This window comes from Pelodiscus sinensis, chromosome 18 (assembly GCF_049634645.1).
Source record: "Pelodiscus sinensis isolate JC-2024 chromosome 18, ASM4963464v1, whole genome shotgun sequence".
Lineage (NCBI taxonomy): Eukaryota > Metazoa > Chordata > Testudines > Trionychidae > Pelodiscus > Pelodiscus sinensis.
In genome coordinates this window covers 12,184,010-12,192,230 of record NC_134728.1, presented here as the reverse complement: position 1 = coordinate 12,192,230, position 8,221 = coordinate 12,184,010, and the positions used below count along the sequence as shown (strand labels likewise).

The 8,221-nt window shown below is 39.5% G+C and overlaps 1 protein-coding gene across 4 annotated transcripts in view; it reads left to right on the top strand.

Moving 5' to 3' along the window:
* The first annotated feature begins 499 nt into the window (after positions 1-499).
* The window catches only part of ZNF831 (zinc finger protein 831), a 31,487-nt gene continuing 23,765 nt past the window's right edge, over positions 500-8,221 (top strand). For 2 of the 4 annotated variants that reach the window (XM_075901113.1, XM_075901110.1), the window contains exon 1: positions 500-629. The gene's annotated coding sequence lies outside the window, so the exon portion shown is untranslated. Of the gene's footprint in view, positions 635-4,471; positions 6,416-8,221 lie in introns of those variants that run through there. The other 2 variants (XM_075901111.1, XM_075901112.1) reach the window with 2 other exon arrangements.

Genomic DNA, 8,221 nt, shown 5'->3' with positions numbered 1-8,221 from the left:
AGACTCTTTTTCTCAGCCTGTGGTAACTGCAGTTTTCCATCATAGCTAAAGTATGTGTCCTGTACCATTCCAATTATCACTTCTTCCCTAACTGCTGTACTATCAAAAGCTCTTCAGTCATACTCATACTGGATAGATGTGAAATGTTTGTTAAACAAGAATCCTCTTTCTTTCATTATTCGTTTTCAGTACAATTTTAAGAACTAGCTGCTACAGTTGTATGAAAAGTATTTCAAGAGCATTAGTTTTAGTCACATACAAGGAAAAACTCCTGCTATTGTATCACATTAATATCTTTCTCTTAACACTATTACCAATAATGCAATTTATAATACACCTACATTTCGAGGCTGCTGATTCTGTTTATGGGCTGTTAGATGACTAATGACAATGATAGAAAAAGGTTGAAACACTGTTTCATGTTCCTGTTTCATCTCTTCCTGTTTTCTGAAGGTTGTTACTATGACACTTACTAATATATACAGAAAAAAATTACTTCCTACTTCTTATCTGTTTAAGTCTGTCTGTCCTCATTTCTCTCTCTCTCTCTCTCTCCCCCCCCCCTCTGATTGCATCAAGTATTGACAGCAATGAGACTTCTTTTGGTGACATACTTAGCTATATGCAAGGTACGGTAAGTTAAAAAAATTAATTTCTATGTAAAAGAGGATATTTTAATCTTTTTTATACTCTGTAGAATTGTATATGGAATAGGAATCACTGGAAGCCTTTTTAAAAGGCATCCTATCAGTCAAAGGTATGTAGTATAATATATGATGCATTTGGCGAAGTGGGTCTATGCCCACGAAAGCTTATGCTCCAATAAATCTGTTAGTCTATAAAGTGCCAAAGGACTTCTCATTGTTTAGTATAATATAGTCCATTATGCATGCATAGAATGCTCAGCAGCTACTTCTGTGTGATACAACACATCACCCTTTTTGTGCCTATGGATACCACCAGTAGGGAAGTCAGGGGACTTCATATGGTGTTTATTTTAAAATTACTCTTTACAAAATGTATGTGAGATACTGTGTAAAGAAATATAAAGAAATACTCCAAATAGGTTGCATGCTGGGCTGTTAGCAATATTTTTAAAAATGTGATAGCAGCCTTACAGCACAGTTTGCATGCAGCATTAAATACCCAGTGGGTAGAAAGAGTCTTTTGGTTGTATATTCAGGATTACAATGGGGCTATGCTCAGAACCCCAAGCATATATAATATACAGGACATAATAAAGAAGTAATTTATATAGGAAAATGTAGTACTGTAAATTTCCAATATTTTTATGTGTTGAACTAATATTTTAATATAACTGATATGTTAACACAGTGAGTTAAATTCTGATCTCTGCTACACTGGTGCCAATCTGGAGCCACCTGAAGCAAGATTTGGACCAGTGACTGAAATAGAGTATTTTAATGGAACTACAGTGACCAGTTCTTTTAATGCCCATATAAAAATAATACTTTTTAAAGTTGAAAAATTGTCTGGAAAATTTCAGGATGAGCCAAATCCTGCTGTCACTTTTTTTCCAATCGCACAAGTCCCATTCCATTAGCTTCAATGGGACCAGGTTTTGACCCTGTGGGACCTGTCCTACAATTACCAGGTGCCCCCTAGGAGGTGCCGAGTACTTGCTATTTCCTCTAATGTCAATAAGAGTTGAGGACACTGAGTACTTTGCAGGATTGGATGCTTTATATAAAAACTGGTTTGCTATATTAGATAAAGGCTATCCAGAATTAATTTTGAGCTGTAATGAGAGTGTGATAAACCAGTGGTTCTCAAACTTCATTGCACCATAAACCCCTTCTGACAACAAATATTACCATATAAGCCTAGGAGAAGGGACTGGAGATGGAGCCCACCTAAGTTGCACCACCTGAGATCTGCTGCCTCAGGAGGGGCCAAAGCTGAAGTTCAAGGGCTTCTGACCTGGGTCGATCTTGCTGGGGTCTTATGCCAACAGCAGCCGTGGCAACCCCATTAAAATGAAATTACAACCCACTTGGGTGTTCCAATCCCCAATTTGAGAACCCCTGTGATAAACTATTGTTGCAGCAGCATAACGTATGTGCAAAAGAATATTGTGACGTTTCCCAGCAGAAGTATCTTTATACTTTAAAGACATGAAAAGTGCAATCTTATTCACCATACTAAAATGTAAGCAACAAAGGGCATCTCTTAGGAAGAAAGATAACATCGGTAGGTATAGAAAACAAAGAACTGCCACCTTTGAATAGAAATAATGTTGTTTACCAACTATAAATGCACCAGTTAAGCTGAATGTGGGTACCATTTAATTCAAAGATTTAGCATTACATAAAACTTTCCCCAAAATTATCCTTTGACCATATAGTTTATGATTAATGCTTATAAAATGAAACAGGAAGATGTCTGACTTTTCCTTTATATTACACTGCAAAGTATTGAGGCTTTTCTCAGGAACATGCCCTCCACAAACTTTTCATGGTAACTGTGTGCAAGTTAGTCACACAGACATTATTCTGAAAATGTAATCTGATTATCTATCTTATGAGGTATCCATTTAATTTATCTATTAAATGGCATTTCTGGGTTTATCATATCATCTACCTACCTGCAAAATTATTATTACAGGCATATTGCTGCATGAAAATTGAACTACTAAACATGTGAATCTATTCAGAAAGAGGAGACTGATGGGGGATATGATAGAGGTATATAAAATCATGAGTGGTGTGGAGAGGGTGAATAAAGAAAAGTTATTTATTAGTTCCCATAACAGAAGAACTAGAGGACACCAAATGAAGTTAATGGGTAGCAGGTTTAAAACTAATAAAAGAAAGTTCTTCTTCACACAGCTTGTAGTCAACCTGTGGAACTGCTTGCCAGAAGAGGCTATGAAGGCTAGAACTATAACAGAGTTTAAAGAGAAGCTAGATAATTTCATGGAGGTTAGGTCCATAAAAGGCTATTAGCCAGGGGATAGAAATGGTGTCCCTGGCCTCTGTATGTCATAGGCTGGAGAAGGATGGCAGGAGACAAATCGCTTGATCATTGTCTTTGGTCTACCCCTCTGGGGCACCTGGTGCTGGCCACTGTTAACAGACAGGCTACTGGACTAGATGGATCTTTGGTCTGACCCAGTACGGCTGTTCTTATGTTCTTATTATCCCATTATTTTGCACATTAACAAATAAGTTGCTATTCTACAGTGCAGATGAGTATTGCAGAGTAAATATCTTTTTAATAAATATTTTGATACATCTCAAATAATCATGAAATTCGTCTGAAATGACAGTGCATTATGATACCCTGATGGGTCATTTTTATAGAAGGGAGGCTTACTTGGAATGTACTTTTGCTTTGCAGAGGTGAAAGTAACTTAAATATCGTAGAGAAATTGTCATTTCATGCTCCCCTCCCAGGGGACTCAGGACAGGGGTTTTGGGGAGGGCTGCAATACAACAATACTTATAAGAAATTTAAAAGTGGACTGGAGTGCAAGGGGTTCAGAGCAGGGAGTTCTGGTGTGTGGGGGGACTCAAGACAGGGGGTTGGAATATGGAGGGAGGGATAGCTCAGTGGTTTGAGCATTGGCCTGCTTAAACCCAGAGTTGTGAGTTCCATCCTTGAGGGGGCCATTTAGGGATCTGGGGCAAATCTGTCAGGGATGGTAGTTGGTCCTGCTGTGAGGGCAGGAGACTGAACTCAATGACCTCTCAAGGTCCCTTCCAGCTCTATGAAATGGTATAAGAGTCAGGGCAGAGGCTTGTGGTGGGTCTCAGAGCAGGGTGCTGTGGGTGGGATGTAAGGGTGAGGAGAGGCTCAGGGCAGATTTGGAGTGTGGGGGATGCAGGAGTCAGAGCTGGAGGTGCTTAAGGCAGGAGGCAGGAGACAGGCAGGGCATATGGGTTTGTGTGCATAAGAGAAATTCAGGAGGCAAGGATGCTATTTAGAGAGGGCAGGGGTACTGAAGCCCCTCCCCCCAAGTTTCATACCCAGAAACTGTTTCCCTTCCCATCACTGTCAGGGAGTGAGAGAAAAGCACACAGCATGGGACACTTACTCCTCTGCCCTCTCCCTTCCCCAGCCAAGAGGGAAAGAAATGCAGCATTCTGTGTGCATTCCTCTCACTTCCTGAGTGATGGAAAAGTAAGCAGACAGTGTCCAGGTACAAGTCTCAGGGTAGTGGGGGCTTGAGCCCTCTTCTGTCCTCCAAAAATGATGCCCTGGAGGCCTCAGAGCTGGGGCAGTCTTGGACTGATGAGGGATCTTGCCCCCAGCCAACAACTCCTGGTGCTTAGCACAGCAACCTGCAAGAGAGCTCTGGAAGCTGAGCTGAAAATGTGCCTGCTCAGCTCAGCTCCTTCTTATTTTCTTTTCACATTGGTTCACTTTTGCATCTGTTGCTTTGTTACCTCATATTGCAGTGGAGTTGGATACATAACACAGAATGATTGCTCCTTATAAACTTCTAAACTTCTAACATGGAAAAGGGAAATTCATGCCTGACAGCTGTCAGAGATGGTGGAAATGGTGCTTGGGGAGATGGTACTTGGTCCTGCCATGAGGGCAGGGAACTGGACCTCTAGAGGTTCCTTCCAGTTCTAGTATTCTATGATTCTATGAAAAGTATTGGCCATGGGAAAGACGTGAAAAGGCAGAGGAGGTCAGAGAATTCTGGGTTGTCTCATGTCAAATGTAGGGTTTTCACAGATTCCAAGGCCAGAACGAACCACTGTGATCATACAGGCCATAGAACTACTTTAAATAGAGGTACATAATACAGGAAGACAAACTCATATGTACCATGTTCATTATCAGATATGTGTCTACTTTGAGTCAGATTATGGCCCAGATTTACATGACTGGGCAAGTGTGAAAAAGGAAATAAGACTCCCTCCCTCATCAGTACAGCCTCCCAGATGGGCAAAGGAAAGAGAAGTTGCTGTGGGGCTTTTATTCCACTCTTTATTTGTACCTACTTCTCAATTTGCAAACCAGTGAAGCCAAGGTAATGCAGGAGTAAGGGAAGTAATGTGTATATGCTATGGCACTGAAGCAGATTGACTGGTTCCTCTTTGTTCAAGAAGAGAAATACAGTTTGTTTCATGAGCTACACCTGGCTTTGTTGCTGTTTGTGCTCTAGAGGCTCTTTCAATTTTTTTGTGTGTTACCTCAGAACTCCTACTTTTAATTTGTTGCCTTAACTCTTATTCCTAGTCTACAGTCTAGGAATTTCACCAAGGATGTCATTATGATTGAGCAAGTAGCCCTAGCATTTTTGTCAACTGAGACTAGTTCCACCGGATTGTACGTACAGGGCTAGTCCCCCACAACTTCCCCATTTGTTCACGTGATCTATTAGCTCAATTGAGTCCTGTGCTAGCTTTCTGAGTCAACATAGTGGCTACACCACTTTTGGATCTTTGGTTTATCAGCTATTCCAACTGCAGTTGAGTGAATAATTCAGACCAACTTAGTTCATAAGCACTCCATTTTCCTAATCATGAATTATCTGTAAATTGCAAAATCCTCTAATAATAATTATTTAACATTATTCACAAATTTCTTTGGAGAGTAAATCTTACAAAGAAGCCCAGTGATAGAGGCATAGAGGGAGGGGCAGGCAACTGCCCTGGAGCTCAGCAATTCAAAGGGACTTGGGTGCCACTGCTACTGCTGCAGCAGTGGGAGCCACAATTCAGGGCCTTTAAAATAGCCACCAGAGTGCTGGGTGACACTGTAGAGCTGTGGGCAGCATGCTCCGTATGGTGCTTAATGGGGGGAGCAGCATGGTCCAGGCAGCACTGAGGGTCAGCTCCCCCAGCCCTACCCCTTCCACCCAAGATTCTGCCCCTTCCAGGAACATGGAGTTAGCCTCCCCCACCTTGTCCAGGGGCCTTGAGATTCTGTCAGCTCACCTGGTTGTGACTGTCTGCAATGCATGCTATAGGGGTTAGCTACACAAGTCACGTGGCACAGATTCAAAATTCAATTTGTTATATTCTAATTCATTGATGATTAGCTACCGTGATCATCCAGTCAGGTAGCAGAAACAACAATAGTGAATTATGTGAGAAGCCAATACAGTGCACGTTTGAAATTTCACTGCTGACTGTTATTCAAAAATAGGCTTTTTGTGACTATTTGCACCAGTAGACCTAAGTAGTTGAATATTCTGAAAAACTAAACACAAAAGAGTTGTGAACATGGATGAATCACACTTTGAATGAATTTTCACAGGGTTTTTCTCTGTTCAGTCAGGCTCCAATTAAGAGAGATTATGTGGCTGTTAGCCTGTTATTTCTGCCTTTCCTAAGGGTAGTTTTAAAGTAACTTATTTTCATGGCTTCTCAATTTATTTTTACTTTTAGGAAGGGGAGGAGGGAACAGAATCAAGCATTAAGGCTAGCCAAATCAGGTTTGTGAGAATAAAAATTGCTCTGACCTTATAACTAAATCTTGACCCAAAACTAAAACAAATATATTGGAACACATTTACAAAAAGGGTGGCATCCTTTTTAAGTGTGCAAAATGCATCTACATAATTTGTACTCCTGCCAGCAGCAGCACAGAAGTAAGGATGCTATGGTACAGTATTGCCATTTTTACTTCTGTGCTGTTGCTGGTGGGGTGATGCCTTCAAAACTGGGTGCTCAGCCAACAGCCACCACTATCCAGCTGCCCCTCTAAAATAACCTTTTGACTCTCTTGTAACTCTCTTTTGAATTAGGACCCCCAATTTGAGAAATGCAGGTCACCACCATGAAACCTCTATATAGGGAAAAGCACACAAAAGACAGAATTTCATGGTCTGTGATATATTTTTCATGGCTGTGAATTTGGTAGGGTCCTTACTATCTATATATCTATATCTAAATGCAAGGCAACATGCCATCATGGTGCCTCTAATTAGATGAAAATTCATTGAACACAAAGATAACTTTGTAAGCGATCTCCATTTTTTGCCTCCAACATTGTGACATTTAACATCTGTGCTATCTTTTATGTATGTATATCTGGATAGTAAAAATGTACCTTTTAAATCTACAGTTTCACTTTGTTTTCATATTTTCATTTCTTGTTTAATTCCGGCAGCATCTTTAGACTCACTTAAACAAAGTCATTATATATGGCCATGCATAACACTCAATGTTTGTAGCAATGAGTCTGTAATAACTGTGCAGATTGTCTTGTAATTGTGCCTGTCTGCATCAGCTGTAGTTAAAAATAGCAAAAGTGGATTAAACTGTAATGCAGCCATTACTTTGTATTGTCTCACACTGGAGAGTAGATCTGGACACCAGCTCTTTTTTAGGAATGGTAACATTAGAAACAGAGACTAGTTATAATTAAAGAGGAAATTGACTGTAACAAGAGTTGAATATGAACTTTCTGAAACAATAGGGGCATTAGACATGGGATTGTGACTCACAGTTCTTGTTAAAGCACTACATTAAACTCTGGATATTTTTTTTTCAAACTTCAGTGGCTTCCAGACTAGTTTCAAAAAGCAGAACTATCATGGCATACAATGTTAATAAATTAGAGCTTATTTAATTAAACTATATTGAGAATGATGTATCTAATAAATGTATCAGTTTTATAGCATCTTTCATCTGAAAAATCTCAACATTTTTTAATTCTCAACATCTATGTGACATTTGTGAGTAATTAATTCTTAAATCCATTTTACAAATGAGAAAACCTAGGCACTAAGGTTCTGATAGAATAACCATTAAAATCAATGGAAAACATATTGCTGACTTCAGTGGGTACCAGATCAGGTTCAGAGTTGTTAAGTCTCAGCACAAAAGAACAGATGAGTGGGGAATACAATACAGAATTTCTGATTCTTAATCTGCTATTCTAAATAACAAGCTACACTTCCTCTTGTCAAAGGGTCTGTAGGCATGTGTTGTATTTTAAACAGGGCATATATGTATCCTTCTTTAGTTACTGCATTAATTTAATTAGTTATAAAATGTAAATGATGTTAGCAGGTGTATATGTGTAAATCAAATGGACACAAGAGTGTGCTGATGAAAACTTGGCCTAGAAAGTTTAACTATTTTATTAAACAGATTATTCAGCGAGAATAACTTAATCATGAATCTTTGGGAGCACTGAAAGCTGCTCCTCTGTAAAGTAATTTGGTTAAAGAAATAAACGAATTCAAAGTAATTCTGTATTACTGTACTATAGGCACTATCCTATACCATTTCCA